Source organism: Ranitomeya imitator, chromosome 3 (genome assembly GCF_032444005.1).
Source record: "Ranitomeya imitator isolate aRanImi1 chromosome 3, aRanImi1.pri, whole genome shotgun sequence".
In the NCBI taxonomy this organism is placed as follows: Eukaryota; Metazoa; Chordata; class Amphibia; order Anura; family Dendrobatidae; genus Ranitomeya; species Ranitomeya imitator.
Window position 1 is genome coordinate 201,535,311 of NC_091284.1, and position 19,948 is coordinate 201,555,258.

A 19,948-nucleotide genomic window follows, 5' to 3' on the forward strand; every position below is an offset into this window, starting at 1 on the left:
ATTTTTTTTCAAGGAGATGAGAGGATCAGGGATTTAGTGTTAGGTGATTATAATGTGTTTATTGTTTTTATTTGAATACTGTATGTATTCAATTATTTTACATGTTGTGTTTATTTTGTTAATCTATTTTTTTAAGTGTGAGCACAGGCTCACATCAGCAGCTCCTGTCATCACTGTTATCAGTGACAGCAGACATAGGTTGATGGGAGGAGAAGTCTCATCAGCCCTCACTGCTGACCTGTGGTAAGCTTTATACCACAGGTCACCGCTGCAGGTTACAGGAGCTCTGTGGGGTGATGCTGACATCTGACAGCATGACTCAGCAACACTCTTACCGACAGTCTTACCAGCAGTAACGTTACTGCCGATAAGAACCACCGTGACAGTGTTTCCAACACTGTCACACTGATGACAGTGTGGAAACACCATAGTAAGCCGGTAACAACTCAAACACAAACTCAGCATATCTGCAGCAAATCCACTAACAGTTTTATACTTGCATTTTCACTGCTAATTTGACTGACTCAGTTGAAGTCAAAGTGTGGGAAAGGCTGCAGAAATGCACAAAGAATTGTTTTGACTGCTCATTTGTTATTGCCCATTTGCTTTTGATATACTGCTCCTGACTAGAGTTGAGCGACCTTGACCTTTTTAGAGTCGAGCCGGGTTTCGCGAAACCCGACTATTTCAAAAGTCGGGTCGAGTGAAATCGGCCGATTATGACGTAAAGTCGGGATCGACCGAAACACGAAACCCAATGCAAGTCAATGGGGCAGCATAGTCGGCAGTGAGTGGGGGCCAGGAAAACACCTAGAGTGCCCATTTTAATGTCAAAACCATCCATTCTTCTTAATGAAGCTTGTCAAGCGTAATTTACCTTATAATAATTGGAAGGCATTTGAAATTGGGGTTCATTTGGCTAAAGTTGTGGTGGGCAGGGCTGGTTCAAGTAATTAGTGGGCCCAGGAAATCTGGACCACGTCACGGCAGTGGAGCAGGGAGAGGTAAGTATTTCAACTTTGCAAGTGCTGTGAACCTGAGCAAGCAGGGGGGGCCCACTCGTTGGCATTGGCACTGGCACAGGACCCCTCAAAGTACAGCGGTGTTTGCACGGCGGGGACGCCTTACACCGGCAGCAACACTTTTGCGTACTATGAGGGGCCCTGTGCCAGTGACGTCGCCAACTAGTATTCCTCCCCCCACCTGATGAAGGAACCTGCACTTTCATCTGCACCTTCCTGTTTGTCCCCGTGTAAGGTGGTATGGTATGCGGGAAGGGGGACCTGACTTTCAGCAGGGTCACAATCTTGCAGTGTAGCGTGCACGGGAAATGTTGCGTTATGGGTCAATGTACCAGCAGACTCATCTATCACTGGCTGGGCAATGGGCAGGATGAGGAGGAAACACAGATATAGGCCCAAAGAATAAAGTGGGCTAAATGCAGTTCAAAATTGGTAACACAGGACTAATCAGGGGGTATTGCAGTGGAGGACAACTGGAATGAGAGGCTGACACAGAGAGTAGGCCCAAATCAGTAAGTAGTCGAAATGCAGTTCAAAATTGGCAACAGTAGTAAACAGGCGGCACAGCTTTGTTCAGTGGAGGAGAACAGCAAGGAGTGGCAGACACCGATAGTAGGCCCCAACCCAACTAGTAGGCCAAATGCAGTCTAACATTAACAACTACTTAACGAGCGCCTGAAAACGGAATTTCAGGACAGGAAACCAGGAGAACAGCAAGGAGCGGCAGACACCGATAGTAGGCCCCAAACCAACTAGTACGCCAAATGCAGTTGTTCCGTTTAACCACAATTTAATGAGAGCCTGAAGATAGAAGTTCAGGAAAGGCAACCTGGAGAACACCTTGGAGTGGAACACACCATCTCTCTACACCCCATAACCAATTTGTAGGCCTAATGCAGCGTAGTTTCCAACAACTACTAAACGAGAGCATGATGATCGAAGCATTAGCGAGGAAACCTGGGGAACACCTTGGAGTGGAACACACCATCTCTCTACAGTGGAACACACCATCTCTCTACACCCAATACCCAATTTGTACGCCTAATGCAGCGTAGTTTCCAACAACTACTAAACGAGAGCCGGAAGATCGAAGCTCAGGAAAGGCAACCTGGAGAACACCTTGGAGTAGAACACACCATCTCTCTACACCCCATACCCAATTTGTAGGCCTAATGCAGCGTAGTTTCCAACAACTACTAAACGAGAGCCGGAAGATCGAAGCTCAGGAAAGGCAACCTGGGGAACACCTTGGAGTGGAACACACCATCTCTCTACCCCATACCCAATTTGTAGGCCCAATGCAGCGTAGTTTCCAACAACTACTAAACGAGAGCATGATGATCGAAGCATTGACGAGGAAACCTGGGGAACACCTTGGAGTGGAACACACCATCTCTCTACACCCCATACCCAATTTGTAGGCCTAATGCAGCGTAGTTTCCAACAACTACTAAACGAGAGCATGATGATCGAAGCATTGGCGAGGAAACCTGGGGAACACCTTGGAGTGGAACACACCATCTCTCTACAGTGGAACACACCATCTCTCTACACCCCATACCCAATTTGTAGGCCTAATGCAGCATAGTTTCCAACAACTACTAAACGAGAGCCGGAAGATCGAAGCTCAGGAAAGGCAACCTGGAGAACACCTTGGAGTGGAACACACCATCTCTCTACACCCCATACCCAATTTGTAGGCCTAATGCAGCGTAGTTTCCAACAACTACTAAACGAGAGCATGATGATCGAAGCATTGGCGAGGAAACCTGGGGAACACCTTGGAGTGGAACACACCATCTCTCTACAGTGGAACACCCCATCTCTCTACACCCCATACCCAATTTGTAGGCCTAATGCAGCATAGTTTCCAACAACTACTAAACGAGAGCCGGAAGATCGAAGCTCAGGAAAGGCAACCTGGAGAACACCTTGGAGTGGAACACACCATCTCTCTACACCCCATACCCAATTTGTAGGCCTAATGCAGCGTAGTTTCCAACAACTACTAAACAAGAGCATGATGATCGAAGCATTGGCGAGGAAACCTGGGGAACACCTTGGAGTGGAACACACCATCTCTCTACACCCCATACCCAATTTGTAGGCCTAATGCAGCGTAGTTTCCAACAACTACTAAACGAGAGCATGATGATCGAAGCATTGGCGAGGAAACCTGGGGAACACCTTGGAGTGGAACACACCATCTCTCTGCAGTGGAACACACCATCTCTCTACACCCCATACCCAATTTGTAGGCCTAATGTAGCGTAGTTTCCAACAACTACTAAACGAGAGCCGGAAGATCGAAGCTCAGGAAAGGCAACCTGTGGAACACCTTGGAGTGGAACACACCATCTCTCTACACCCCATACCCAATTTGTAGGCCCAATGCAGCGTAGTTTCCAACAACTACTAAACGAGAGCATGATGATCGAAGCATTGGCGAGGAAACCTGGGGAACACCTTGGAGTGGAACACACCATCTCTCTACAGTGGAACGCACCATCTCTCTACACCCCATACCCAATTTGTAGGCCTAATGCAGCGTAGATTCCAACAACTACTAAACGAGAGCCGGAAGATCGAAGCTCAGGAAAGGCAACCTGGAGAACACCTTGGAGTGGATCACACCATCTCTCTACACCCCATACCCAATTTGTAGGCCTAATGCAGCGTTAATTCCAACAACTACTAAACGAGAGCCGGAAGATCGAAGCTCAGGAAAGGCAACCTGGGGAACACCTTGGAGTGGAACACACCATCTCTCTACACCCCATACCCAATTTGTAGGCCCAATGCAGCGTAGTTTCCAACAACTACTAAACAAGAGCATGATGATCGAAGCATTGGCGAGGAAACCTGGGGAACACCTTGGAGTGGAACACACCATCTCTCTACACCCCATACCCAATTTGTAGGCCTAATGCAGCGTAGTTTCCAACAACTACTAAACGAGAGCATGATGATCGAAGCATTGGCGAGGAAACCTGGGGAACACCTTGGAGTGGAACACACCATCTCTCTACAGTGGAACACACCATCTCTCTACACCCCATACCCAATTTGTAGGCCTAATGCAGCGTAGTTTCCAACAACTACTAAACGAGAGCCGGAAAATCGAAGCTCAGGAAAGGCAACCTGGAGAACACCTTGGAGTGGAACACACCATCTCTCTACACCCCATACCCAATTTGTAGGCCTAATGCAGCGTAGTTTCCAACAACTACTAAACGAGAGCCGGAAGATCGAAGCTCAGGAAAGGCAACCTGGGGAACACCTTGGAGTGTAACAAACCCTCTCTCTACACCACGGAAGGGCTGATTCTTAGGAAGGAAGGCTGTCGGAAAGAAGCAGGGCGCGTCCGAGGGTGATTATATTCTTATTAGGTATATACTCACCCTCGGACGCGCCCTGCTTCTTTATTTGTAATGAATGTTTATTTGCAATGTGGTTTTGACTTACTCTATTTTTTTGGTAAATAATGATTTTATTATTTTCATTGTTTTGCATCTTCTTGGCAATAATATAAAGAAGACGCGACAGGACAACACTCGGTGGATGCCATATCTGTGTTTAAAATTGAAAAAACCTTTCAGTTAACTACTTGCAGGAGAAAGTTATTGTAGCTGGTGGCCATTTTTAGTACTGTACCAGATTTTTGTTGTATGTGTTTGTTTTTAATGTTAAAATGTCTGCATTTGATATCTCTCTAGTATTTTCTTTTTTATAAGCAAAATACTTATTTTTATATTTTCTGATGTTGGTTCCAGGGGTACACGGGCAGCAGTGGTGTGGTCAGTGGAGGCCTAGTGGAAGGAGTGACCACAGACAGGCATCGAAGGCCTAAAATAATAACACATGGCTGTAGGCAATTTTAAATTGGTTCCAGGGGTACACGGGCAGCAGTGGTGTGGTCAGTGGAGGCCTAGTGGAAGGAGTGACCGCAGACAGGCATCGAAGGCCTAAAATAATAACACATGGCTGTAGGCAATTTTAAATTGGTTCCAGGGGTACACGGGCAGCAGTGGTGTGGTCAGTGGAGGCCTAGTGGAAGGAGTGACCGCAGACAGGCATCGAAGGCCTAAAATAATAACACATGGCTGTAGGCAATTTTAAATTGGTTCCAGGGGTACACGGGCAGCAATGGTGTGGTCAGTGGAGGCCTAGTGGAAGGAGTGACCGCAGACAGGCATCGAAGGCCTAAAATAATAACACATGGCTGTAGGCAATTTTAAATTGGTTCCAGGGGTACACGGGCAGCAGTGGTGTGGTCAGTGGAGGCCTAGTGGAAGGAGTGACCGCAGACAGGCATCGAAGGCCTAAAATAATAACACATGGCTGTAGGCAATTTTAAATTGGTTCCAGGGGTACACGGGCAGCAGTGGTGTGGTCAGTGGAGGCCTAGTGGAAGGAGTGACCGCAGACAGGCATCGAAGGCCTAAAATAATAACACATGGCTGTAGGCAATTTTAAATTGGTTCCAGGGGTACACGGGCAGCAGTGGTGTGGTCAGTGGAGGCCTAGTGGAAGGAGTCACCGCAGACAGGCATCGAAGGCCTAAAATAATAACACATGGCTGTAGGCAATTTTAAATTGGTTCCAGGGGTACACGGGCAGCAGTGGTGTGGTCAGTGGAGGCCTAGTGGAAGGAGTGACCGCAGACAGGCATCGAAGGCCTAAAATAATAACACATGGCTGTAGGCAATTTTAAATTGGTTCCAGGGGTACACGGGCAGCAGTGGTGTGGTCAGTGGAGGCCTAGTGGAAGGAGTGACCGCAGACAGGCATCGAAGGCCTAAAATAATAACACATGGCTATAGGCAATTTTAAATTGGTTCCAGGGGTACACGGGCAGCAGTGGTGTGGTCAGTGGAGGCCTAGTGGAAGGAGTGACCGCAGACAGGCATCGAAGGCCTAAAATAATAACACATGGCTGTAGGCAATTTTAAATTGGTTCCAGGGGTACACGGGCAGCAGTGGTGTGGTCAGTGGAGGCCTAGTGGAAGGAGTGACCGCAGACAGGCATCGAAGGCCTAAAATAATAACACATGGCTGTAGGCAATTTTAAATTGGTTCCAGGGGTACACGGGCAGCAGTGGTGTGGTCAGTGGAGGCCTAGTGGAAGGAGTGACCGCAGACAGGCATCGAAGGCCTAAAATAATAACACATGGCTGTAGGCAATTTTAAATTGGTTCCAGGGGTACACGGGCAGCAGTGGTGTGGTCAGTGGAGGCCTAGTGGAAGGAGTCACCGCAGACAGGCATCGAAGGCCTAAAATAATAACACATGGCTGTAGGCAATTTTAAATTGGTTCCAGGGGTACACGGGCAGCAGTGGTGTGGTCAGTGGAGGCCTAGTGGAAGGAGTCACCGCAGACAGGCATCGAAGGCCTAAAATAATAACACATGGCTGTAGGCAATTTTAAATTGGTTCCAGGGGTACACGGGCAGCAGTGGTGTGGTCAGTGGAGGCCTAGTGGAAGGAGTGACCGCAGACAGGCATCGAAGGCCTAAAATAATAACACATGGCTGTAGGCAATTTTAAATTGGTTCCAGGGGTACACGGGCAGCAGTGGTGTGGTCAGTGGAGGCCTAGTGGAAGGAGTGACCGCAGACAGGCATCGAAGGCCTAAAATAATAACACATGGCTGTAGGCAATTTTAAATTGGTTCCAGGGGTACACGGGCAGCAGTGGTGTGGTCAGTGGAGGCCTAGTGGAAGGAGTCACCGCAGACAGGCATCGAAGGCCTAAAATAATAACACATGGCTGTAGGCAATTTTAAATTGGTTCCAGGGGTACACGGGCAGCAGTGGTGTGGTCAGTGGAGGCCTAGTGGAAGGAGTGACCGCAGACAGGCATCGAAGGCCTAAAATAATAACACATGGCTGTAGGCAATTTTAAATTGGTTCCAGGGGTACACGGGCAGCAGTGGTGTGGTCAGTGGAGGCCTAGTGGAAGGAGTGACCGCAGACAGGCATTGAAGGCCTAAAATAATAACACATGGCTGTAGGCAATTTTAAATTGGTTACAGGGGTACACGGGCAGCAGTGGTGTGGTCAGTGGAGGCCTAGTGGAAGGAGTGACCACAGACAGGCATCGAAGGCCTAACATAACAAAAATGTCAATACAATGGTATTGTCAGTGGCAGGCATTGAAGGATGTCAGCGCATAGACTATACATTGGTGGAGCTGTGAGATAATTTTGCAAGTGGTAGAGCACTGTTTAAGCTGGGGGGGAAACTGTCTTGTGGCCGGCGGTACAGGCCCAGGGCCCCTCATATTACAACGGTGTGTCTGACGTTGGGTGCGCACCACCACCGCCAGAGACACTTTATTGTACTAGGAGGGACCCAGTGGCAGTGCCGTCGACCAAAAGCGGGCTCACCCACCTCTTCAGACAAACTGCAATCTCACGGGTGCTGTCGCCAAGTGTCGATACCACGGCCCCGTGTGGGGAGTTTGGCCATTTAGTGAGGTGTAAACATGTCGTATGCTGGACAATCAGGTGCAGAAAATTACGAGATTGGAAAAGGCATTCAGAATAGTCCACAGGCAAGACCTTTTCATAGGAAAGCTAGGTGTCAGCCGGGCAAGGTGGGGCAAAAGATTTCGAAATCCAGTTGTGGTTCATTTTAATGAAGGTTAGATCATCTACATTTTGGGTAGCCAGACGAGTCCTTTTTTCTGTTAGTATTGAACCTGCAGCACTGAATACTCTTTCTGATAGGACACTAGCTGCCGGGCAAGCAAGCTCCTGCAATGCATATTCTGCCAATTCTGGCCAGGTGTCTAATTTTGATGCCCAGTAATCAAATGGGAATGACGGTTGAGGGAGAACATCGATAAGGGATGAAAAATAGTTTGTAACCATACTGGACAAATGTTGTCTCCTGTCACTTTGAATTGATGCTGCAGTACCTGTCCTGTCTGCGGTCATAGCAAAATCACTCCACAACCTGGTCAGAAAACCCCTCTGGCCAACGCCACTTCTGATTTCTGCCCCTCTAACTCATCTGGTCTGCTGGCCCCTGCAGCTCGTGTGAGAACGATCACGGGCGCTGTGTGCAGGGAATGCCAGAAGCAAACGGTCAACAAGAGTTGATTGTTTGGTTGCTAATATTAGTTCCAAGTTCTCATGTGGCATTATATTTTGCAATTTGCCTTTATAGCGAGGATCAAGGAGGCAGGCCAACCAGTAATCGTCATCATTCATCATTTTAGTTATGCGTGTGTCCTTTTTGAGGATACGTAAGGCATAATCCGCCATGTGGGCCAAAGTTCCAGTTCTCAAATCTGCGGTTGTGCTTGGTTGAGGGGCAGTTTCAGGCAAATCCACGTCACTTGTGTCCCTCAAAAAACAAGAACCCGGCCTTGCCGCGCCACCAATTTCCAGTGGCCCCGGAAAAGCTTCCTCATTAAAAATATAATCATCCCCATCATTCTCCTCGTCCTCCTCCTCCTCTTCGCCCGCTACCTCGTCCTGTACACTGCCCTGGCCAGACAATGGCTGACTGTCATCAAGGCTTTCCTCTTCCTCAGCTGCAGACGCCTGATCCTTTATGTGCGTCAAACTTTGCATCAGCAGACGCATTAAGGGGATGCTCATGCTTATTATGGCGTTGTCTGCACTAACCAGCCGTGTGCATTCCTCAAAACACTGAAGGACTTGACACATGTCTTGAATCTTCGACCACTGCACACCTGACAACTCCATGTCTGCCATCCTACTGCCTGCCCGTGTATGTGTATCCTCCCACAAAAACATAACAGCCCGCCTCTGTTCACACAGTCTCTGAAGCATGTGCAGTGTTGAGTTCCACCTTGTTGCAACGTCTATGATTAGGCGATGCTGGGGAAGGTTCAAAGAACTCTGATAGGTCTGCATACGGCTGGAGTGTACGGGCGAACGGCGGATATGTGAGCAAAGTCCACGCACTTTGAGGAGCAGGTCGGATAACCCCGGATAACTTTTCAGGAAGCACTGCACCACCAGGTTTAAGGTGTGAGCCAGGCAAGGAATGTGTTTCAGTTGGGAAAGGGAGATGGCAGCCATGAAATTCCTTCCGTTATCACTCACTACCTTGCCTGCCTCAAGATCTACAGTGCCCAGCCACGACTGCGTTTCTTTCTGCAAGAACTCGGACAGAACTTCCGCGGTGTGTCTGTTGTCGCCCAAACACTTCATAGCCAATACAGCCTGCTGACGTTTGCCAGTAGCTGCCCCATAATGGGAGACCTGGTGTGCAACAGTGGCAGCTGCGGATGGAGTGGTTGTGCGACTGCGGTCTGTGGACGAGCTCTCGCTTCTGCAGGAGGACGAAGAGGAGGAGGAGGGGGTGCGAACGGCTACAGCCAATTGTTTCCTAGACCGTGGGCTAGGCAGAACTGTCCCAAACTTGCTGTCCCCTGTGGACCCTGCATCCACCACATTTACCCAGTGTGCCGTGATGGACACGTAACGTCCCTGGCCATGCCTACTGGTCCATGCATCTGTTGTCAGGTGCACCTTTGTGCTCACAGATTGCCTGAGTGCATGGACAATGCGCTCTTTAACATGCTGGTGGAGGGCTGGGATGGCTTTTCTGGAAAAAAAGTGTCGACTGGGTAGCTCGTAGCGTGGTACAGCGTAGTCCATCAGGGCTTTGAAAGCTTCGCTTTCAACTAACCGGTAGGGCATCATCTCTAACGAGATTAGTCTAGCTATGTGTGCGTTCAAACCCTGTGTACGCGGATGCGAGGCTAAGTACTTCCTTTTTCTAACCATAGTCTCATGTAGGGTGAGCTGGACTGGAGAGCTGGAGATCGTGGAACTAGCGGGGGTGCCGGTGGACATGGCAGACTGAGAGACGGTGGGAGATGGTATTGTTGCCACCGGTGCCCTAGATGCAGTGTTTCCTACTACGAAACTGGTGATTCCCTGACCCTGACTGCTTTGGCCTGGCAAAGAAACCTGCACAGATACTGCAGGTGGTGCGGAAAATGGTGGCCCTACACTGCCGGAAGGGATGTTGCGTTGCTGACTAGCTTCATTGGCCGAGGGTGCTACAACCTTAAGGGACGTTTGGTAGTTAGTCCAGGCTTGCAAATGCATGGTGGTTAAATGTCTATGCATGCAACTTGTATTGAGACTTTTCAGATTCTGTCCTCTGCTTAAGGTAGTTGAACATTTTTGACAGATGACTTTGCGCTGATCAATTGGATGTTGTTTAAAAAAATGCCAGACTGCACTCTTTCTAGCATCAGATACCTTTTCAGGCATTGCAGACTGAGCTTTAACCGGATGGCCACGCTGTCCTCCAACAGGTTTTGGCTTTGCCACGCGTTTTGGGCAAGATACGGGCCCGGCAGATGGAACGTGTTGCGATGTTGATGCCTGCTGCGGCCCCTCCTCCTCCGCTTCAGAACTGCTGCCGCCTGCACCCTGTTCCCCCAATGGCTGCCAATCGGGGTCAAGAACTGGGTCATCTATTACCTCTTCTTGTAGCTCGTGTGCAACTTCGTCTGTGTCACCGTGTCGGTCGGTGGTATAGCGTTCGTGATGGGGCAACATAGTCTCATCAGGGTCTGATTCTTGATCAGCACCCTGCGAGGGCAATGTTGTGGTCTGAGTCAAAGGACCAGCATAGTAGTCTGGCTGTGGCTGTGCATCAGTGCACTCCATGTCAGATTCAACTTGTAATGGGCATGGACTGTTAACTGCTTCACTTTCTAAGCCAGGGACGGTATGTGTAAAGAGCTCCATGGAGTAACCCGTTGTGTCGCCTGCTGCATTCTTCTCTGTTGTTGTTTTTGCTGAAGAGGACAAGGAAGCGACTTATCCCTGACCGTGAACATCCACTAACGACGCGCTGCTTTGACATTTACCAGTTTCTCGAGAGGAGGCAAAAGAGCTAGAGGCTGAGTCAGCAAGATAAGCCAAAACTTGCTCTTGCTGCTCCGGCTTTAAAAGCGGTTTTCCTACTCCCAGAAAAGGGAGCGTTCGAGGCCTTGTGTAGCCAGACGACGAACCTGGCTCCACAGCTCCAGACTTAGGTGCAATATTTTTTTTCCCACGACCAGCTGATGCTCCACCACTACCACAACCCTCATTACCAGCTGACAATGAACGCCCCCGGCCACGACCTCTTCCACCATACTTCCTCATTGTTTTAAAAACGTAAACAAACTAACGGTATTTGTTGCTGTCACACAAATTACACGGTGAGCTATAACTTCAGTATGATTTAGCTACCCCTTTACAGGTGAGTGAGACCACAACGAAAATCAGGCACAATGTTACACACTCTGTTGTTGGTGGCAACAAATGAGAGAGATGCCACACACGCAGGACTGTCACTGAAGCACAAATGTAAATATTAATCTCCCACTGATTTGATTTTTTTTTTTTTTTAAGGGAGACTTTAGGAAAAAAAAATAATAGAATAAAATGATTTTTTCAGGAAGAATTTAGAAACCAAATAAAATAAAATGATTTTTTCAGGGAGAATTTAGAAAACAAATAAAACAAAAAAAGGCTTTCTGTGGCCCACTGAGTGAGAGATGACGCACACAGGAGTCAGGAGTGGCACACAAGCCCAGAGGCCAATATTTATCTCCCACTGATTGATGTAGTGATTTTTTCAGGTAGATTTTGGAACCCAAATCAAGCTAAAAAAAATAATAGGCTTTCTATGGCCCACAATTGGAGAGAGAGAGAGAGATGGCACACCCAGGAGTCAAGACTGGCACACAAGCAGAAAGGGCAATATTAATCTCCCACTGATTTGTTTTTTTTTGTTTTTTTTCAGGGAGACTTTAGGAAAAAAAATAGAATAAAATGATTTTTTCAGGAAGAATTTAGAAACCAAATAAAATAAAATGATTTTTTCAGGGAGAATTTAGAAAACAAATAAAACAAAAAAAGGCTTTCTATGGCCCACTGAGTGAGAGATGACGCACACAGGAGTCAGGAGTGGCACACAAGCCCAGAGGCCAATATTTATCTCCCACTGATTGATGTAGTGATTTTTTCAGGTAGATTTTGGAACCCAAATCAAGCTAAAAAAATAATAGGCTTTCTATGGCCCACAATTGGAGAGAGAGAGAGAGATGGCACACCCAGGAGTCAAGACTGGCACACAAGCAGAAAGGGCAATATTAATCTCCCACTGATTTGTTTTGTTTTTGGTTTTTTTCAGGGAGACTTTAGGAAAAAAAAATAATAGAATAAAATGATTTTTTCAGGAAGAATTTAGAAACCAAATAAAATAAAATGATTTTTTCAGGGAGAATTTAGAAAACAAATAAAACAAAAAAAGGCTTTCTATGGCCCACTGAGTGAGAGATGACGCACACAGGAGTCAGGAGTGGCACACAAGCCCAGAGGCCAATATTTATCTCCCACTTTTTTTTTTTTGTTCCAGGGAAAATTTATAAACCCAATAAAAAAAATAATAAATAGGCTTTCTATGGCCCACTATCTGAGAGACAGAGAGAGATGGCACGCTTAGGACTGGCACACAAGCCCAAAGGCCAATATTAATCTCCCTTTTTTTTTTAAGGGAGAATTTATAAAACCAAAAAAAATAAATAAATAGGCTTTCTATGGCCCACTATTTGTGAGAGAGATGGCACGCTCAGGACTGGCACACAAGCCCAGAGGCCAATATTAATCTCCCACTTTTTTTTTTTTTTTTCCAGGGAAAATTTATAAACCCAATAAAAAAATAAATAAATAAATAGGCTTTCTATGGCCCACTGAGTGAGTGATGACGCACACAGGAGTCAGGAGTGGCACACAAGCCCTGAGGCCAATATTTTTCTCCCACTGATTGATGTAGTGATTTTTTCAGGTACATTTTAGAACCCAAATCAAGCAAAAAAATAAATAGGCTTTCTATGGCCCACTATTTGTGAGAGAGATGGCACGCTCAGGACTGGCACACAAGCCCAGAGGCCAATATTAATCTCCCACTTTTTTTTTTTTGGTTCCAGGGAAAATTTATAAACCCAATAAAAAAAAAAAAATAGGCTTTCTATGGCCCACTATCTGAGAGAGAGAGATGGCACGCTTAGGACTGGCACACAAGCCCAAAGGCCAATATTAATCTCCCACTGATTGATTTATTGATTTTTTCAGGTAGAATTTAGAACCCAAATAAAGCAAAAAAAAAAAAAATGGGCTTTCTATGGCCCACTGAGTGAGTGATGATGCACACAGGAGTCAGGAGTGGCACACAAGCCCTGAGGCCAATATTTTTCTCCCACTGATTGATGTAGTGATTTTTTCAGGTAGATTTTAGAACCAAAATCAAGCAAAAAAATAAATAGGCTTTCTATGGCCCACTGAGTGAGAGATGGCACACACAGGAGTCAAGAGTGGCACACAAGCCCTGAGGCCAATATTTTTCTCCCACTGATTGATGTAGTGATTTTTTCAGGTAGATTTTATAACCCAAATCAAGCAAAAAATAAATAGGCTTTCTATGGCCCACTGAGTGAGAGATGACACAGACAGGGATGGCACTCTAGCAGAAATGTCAATCTTAATCTCCCACAAACAAAAAAAAAAAAAAAACAGGGAGTGTCCTTCAATTACTATCTCCCTGCAGTAATCTTAGCCAGGTATGGCAGGCAGCAATAAGGAGTGGACTGATGCACAAATTAAATAAAAAGTGTGGACAAACAAAAAAGATAGCTGTGCTGAAAGGAAGGAACAAGAGGATTTGTGCTTTGAAAAAAGCAGATGGTTTGCACAGCGGCGTACACACAGCAATGCAGCTATCAGGGAGCCTTCTAGGGCAGCCCAATGAGCTACAGCGCTGAGGGGGAAAAAAAAAAATGTAGCTTCCACTGTCCCTGCACACCGAAGGTGGTGTTGGGCAGTGGAAATCGCTACAGCACAAGCGGTTTGGTGGTTAATGGACCCTGCCTAACGCTATCCCTGCTTCTGACGAAGCGGCAGCAACCTCTCCCTAAGCTCAGATCAGCAGCAGTAACATGGCGGTCGGCGGGAACGCCCCTTTATAGCCCCTGTGACGCCGCAGACAGCAAGCCAATCACTGCAATGCCCTTCTCTAAGATGGTGGGGACCAGGACCTATGTCATCACGCTGCCCACACTCTGCGTTTACCTTCATTGGCTGAGAAATGCCGCTTTTCGCGTCATTGAAACGCGACTTTGGCGCGAAAGTCGCGTACCGCATGGCCGACCCCGCACAGGGGTCGGATCGGGTTTCATGAAACCCGACTTTGCCAAAAGTCGGCGACTTTTGAAAATGAGCGACCCGTTTCGCTCAACCCTACTCCTGACCTTTGCACCATGTTCTGACTACCCGTTTGCTATTGCCTTCATCTTTTCCCTTTATTTGCTACATGCTCTCTTGTTACTGACCTGGAATGTCTGACTTGTTTGCTTCATGGCCTGTCCATAAGTTGTGACTAGCATCATAGGTCCAGAAACCTTTGAGTTACTGGTGATGCGGAGAGACAAAGCAGTAGTATTGTGTGATTCTGGGACTCATGGTAGCTGTAAGCTGTAAGCTTGATTGTTTATTTTTGTCTTTAATTGCTGCTATTCACCTTGGACAGGGATACTGGCTTTTTAGATCCTGAATGCTTATTTCACATTGCCAGTTATAATTCATCTAGACCTGATCCACTTGTGTGTATGCATTTATTTTTCTTAAAGTTTCCTGTTGTTTTAACCTCAACCCTGTTTTCTGACCATACCCCTGCCTGATTTCTGGTCCTATTCCAGATCTCCTGATTTTAAATTTGGCCCATTTTCTGATCATCCCACCAGCCTGACATTTCCACTTTTGGCCCGGACCTTCTTGTTTTGACACGACTTCCCAGCCACTCATTTCTATCCAGCTCCACCTTCTAGCCTACCCTGCACACAGCCCTATGTCAACAATATATACAGATAGGCAAAGACACACAGAATATGCCCCTCCACCTTTTTTGTAACATAGACATACTCAACATGTATATAAACTAGAGTGTGCCAATCCACATATAATCACATGTAAACATGCCATATCTTAAGGTGCACAAACAATCCCTACAAAAGTCACTTACCGTATATACTCGAGTGTAAGCCGACCTGAGTATAAACCGACCCCCTAATTTTGCCACAAAAAACTGGGAAAACTTAATGACTCGAATATAAGCCTAGGGTGGAAAATGCAGCAGCTACCGGTAAATTTCAAAAGTAAAAATAGATACCAATAAAAGTAAAATTAATTGAGACATCAGTAGGTTAAGTGTTTTTGAATATCCATATTGAATCAGGAGCCCCATGTAATGCTCCATAAAGTTTGATGGGTCTCATTAGATGCTCCATATTAAAATATGCCCCATATAATCCTGCATAAAGGGTAATAAGGGCCCCATAAAATGCTCCATAGAGATAATTGCCCTATATAGTGCTGCACAAACGTTATGGCCCCATAAGATGCTCCATACAGTCACTTGCCCCATATGCTTTTGCTGCCATAAAAAAAAAATCACATACTCACCTGTCTTCGCTCAGGACCCCCGGCACTTTCAATAGTTACCTGCTCCTCGTTCCGGTGCGGCTCTGTCTTCAGCACTGACGTTCAGCAGAGGGCGCGCACTGAACACGTCACCGCGCCCTCTGACCTGAGCGTCACAGCCAGAGGATACTGAAGACGGAGCTGCACCGGAACGAGGAGCGGTAAATATCACGCAGCGCAGCACTCCCCTCCCTGTATACTCACCTACTGCTGGTGCGGTCCCTGCACGTCCCTGCTTCTTCCACCGCTGCATCTTCTTCCTGTATTGAGCGGTCACAGTTACCGCTCATTACAGTAATGAATATGCGGCTCCACCTCTATGGGAGGTGGAGCCGCATATTCATTACTGTAATGAGCGGTACCATGTGACCGCTCAGTACAGGAAGAGTCTGCAGTGCTGGAAGAAGCAGGGATGTGCAGGGACAGCGCCAGCAGTAGGCGAATATAATTAGAGAGCCCCCGATCCCCCTTCCCTGCCGACCCCAGGTATGACTCGAGTATAAGACGAGAGGTGGACTTTCAGCCCCCAAAAATGGGCTGAACATCTCGGCTTATACTCGAGTATATACGGTATCTGAATAATACATCCAGATGTGTAGACATTAGTTATGGTCCCATCTGGAAGTCATGGGGTCTTTCACATGCAGATACTGTATGCTGTAGATAAATACATTACTGTAGGCTCCACATATGGATTGAATATGTTCTTTGGGAATGAAGGATGGCTAAGCTATTCAAAATGAGGACACTAAGGTGGCCTCTGCTTTTTAAGATCGAGCAACCGTTGTAATCCAGACATTTCAGTAAGTTGCAAATATTTATGTTTTACATTTAAAGATAATTTTCTTTCAAGTGGACAACCCCTTTGATGATAAATCTATGCTCAGAAGGCTCCACCTGGTATTAATTACAGGATGTAAGAAAATTAATGCATTTAACTACATGTTTACATAAAGGGAAGCAGAATATTTTGACCGGTTTATTACTAAGAACAAAGCTCCGGCCCTCTTTATGGATATCTTTGGAAATTAATTAGGACAGCAATTTGGACCTAGAAATAAAAATTATATTTGAAGTTTATATTTTGAGCATTTAAATGAAATATGGATGCAAATTATACACAAATTGTAAAATAAATCTAGTGAACCTTCTTCCTTTATCCCAGATTGGGTTGTTGATGGATGCAGAAGAGGAGCTTATATAAGTCTAAAAGCAACACTTCTTTTTAACACAATTACTTCAGTTCTTCTGAGCCAAAAACAATTTAATCAATGAAGCCATTAACATTGCAAGAGATAATTCTGCAGCATATGGAGTCAAATAGCACTGCAGTCATCTATCTTTTAGAAGATTATTACTGCCAATGAAAAGATTATACCTGCTTGTGGTTATGTCCATTAGTCTTTTGTAAAAGCATGTGCTGTGGTTTCTTATCACATTCTTATCAGCTAACATTTTGATAAAGTTTAAGTTGTCTTCATTTAAAATATGGAAGATTTTATGCCCAATCTGTTTGTAGAAGTGTACAAACGAGATAGAGGTTAACATTTCAATATTCATTTTTTCATTTGCTGCAATTTACTTTGACAAACTCATAAAAAAGTAAGGTCTTATTCACAAACTGCACCAAGTCTTCCATGTGTAAAATAAATCTCAACACTCTGCTGGATCTGTAACACAATGCATACCAATAGCAACCATTGGGCCTTAGAATGACTTATAATGGGGTTTCTAGCTCACTTCAAGCTTACACTGTGGGCAGAAACATTAGGCAAGTGAGCGTTTTGATCATATTTTTATGATTTTTCTCCATCACCAAGCTGTATTAACTTGAATGCTTATTGGTTTGAAGTAGATCAGGTGATGTCTATTTGTGTAATTAAGGGCAATGTGGGCTAAAGATATCAATTCCCTTTACCAACGTGTGCAGAATTATTTGGCAGCTTTTTTCCCTCAGGCAAGTGGGCCAAAAAAAGAGATTTAACTAACTCTGCAAAGTTATAAATTGTTACTCAACTTTCATAAAGATGCAGTACGATTGAAATTGCTAAGATATTGGAGCATGATCACAGAACCATAAAAAGTTTTGCTGCATGTTGAGAAAAAAGATGTATATTAACTGCCAAATACCTGAGATAAATCAAATGTGAAGTGACCAGGAATCCATTATCTTCCAGTGCTGTCATATTACAGATTTGCAACAACCATGGAGTGCTCAGAACTACAAGGTGTTCAGTGCTCAGAGACATGGCCAAGGTAAGGAAGACTAAAACCCAACCACCACTCAACAAGACACAGAATTTGAAACATTAAGACTGGGCCAAGAAATATCCGAAGACAGATTTTTCAAAGCTTTTATTTGTTGATGAAATGAAAGTGATTTTTAATGAATCAGATGGATGGGCCCATGGCTGGATCAGTAATTGGCACAGACCTCCACTATGATGCCACCAAGGTGGTGGTGGGGTACTGCTATGGGCTGATATTATTAAAGATGAGCTAGTTGTACATTTGTGGATTGAAAATGGACTCAAAATCAACCCCTAAACCCACTAACATTTTTAGGAGACACAATGGTACAAAAAAAGTGTCTGCCTCTTCTTTAGTTAGAAACACTCTGATACTAGAAGAATGCTCCCTCAGTCATTTAGGATGGTTATACACTTTAGGTATGTTAGGGGTCAGGATTCTCCCTCTGTGCAGGACAGATCCCAGGCAATGCTTGGTCCTGTGGTTTCCCATTTTGGTCCAGCCGCTGCAGGTGCTTCTCAGCACAAATGTCGGTCCAGCATCTTGCTCAGGCTCATGATATTCATGTGATTACTGCTGGTTCTCTAGCTAAGTCTATGGCAATCAGCGAGAGGCAGGTGCAGCCTGACACTTGGGAGTCTAAGTCCAGAGTTCACCCAAGTGAGCATGTCCATGATGTGGCATCTGCTCATTGGTGGTCGGACGTTTGTTGCTCTGGTGAGGTGGCAGTCCCAGATTGGTCAATGAGCAATGTCTCGGCTGACTGGGCTGGAGAGTTTGGGGTGGAGCCTGGTGTATGAAAGGCCCCCAGTGGCGCACACAGGCACGCTAGTGTCACTTATGAGAGGTGTATGAGTGGATACTCTACCGCTCTGTTTGCACGTGTCACTCTATGCACTGAGAGTACTTACATTGGCATGTATGGTTAGGACTTGGCATCTTCCCCTTGGCTTAGCATCTGTCTCCTTCATGTGTGTGGTTAGCACAGTTGAGTTACAGAGCATGTCTATCCCTCAGGCTACACCTTTCAGGGAGAGCGTCAGGGCTTTTCACCTAGCGTCACTTGAGTAATTTTCATTGACTTGGCATCTGCTTTATTACATGTGTGCAGTTAGCACAATTTACTTGCAGAGCGAGCACTACTCACGTGCTATTTCCCCTTTAACAAGGTTTAGCATCTTGCTTACTTTCAGCAGTACCTTTCTGTTCATTAACTGTGCTGGGTACTCTGAGTTCTGTTTACACTGTGTGATGTTTAACACAGTGAGGTTATAGTGATCGCTTGCTGTTTAGTGTCGCCATTATTCACTAGCAGCAGATTTCCATCTCTGCATGGTGGACCCAGGGTTGCAATTGCACTTTTTTATTTTTATTTTGCACAATCCGCTAACCCTAACAGTACACCATGGCCAGGCTCTGGTTAGTGATGGCAGATGAGCAGCATCTATAGCAGTACATCCAGCAGCTGCAACTGGAGGGCAGGTTATCCACGCTTGAGCAGGTGAATTCAGCTGTGAATTTATCCACAGTTGTGGCACTAGTAGCCAAGGAAGCCACCACTAGAGTTTCTGCTGCGACTCCTGTTCTGTCTTTTTCACATTTTCTGCTACCCGATATGTTCTCGGGGGACAGCAAGGCTTAAAGGGGATTTGTGAACCAGTGCCCGATTCAGCTGGAGCTGCTGGCCTCATGTTTTCCATCTGAGCGTGCTAAGGTGGGATTTGTAGTATCGCTGTTGAAGGACAGAGCATTGGAATGGGTTACGCCACTATAGGAGCGCAATGACCAGGTGGTCCAGAGCGTCCTTCGCTTTCTGGGCGTTCTGAGACAGGTCTTTCTAGGACATCGAGTTACCCATGACGCCGCACTCCAACTCTTGGTGTTAACCCAGGGCTCTTCCACTGCCAGCAAATTTGCCATTCAATTTCGGACTTTAGCCTCTGATTTGGAGTGGCCAGAAGGGTCCTGATTCCCATATTCTGGAGGGGTCTTACTGACCATGTAATGGATGCTTAGGCCACTAGGGAAATCTCAGCTACACTGGAGGACTTAATATCTGTGTCCACTCGCATTGTTCTTTGGCACGCTGAATGAAGATTGGAGCGAGCTCAGTGTAGACAAAGGTTTCAGTTAGCTCCAAGCTTTACCAATCCTG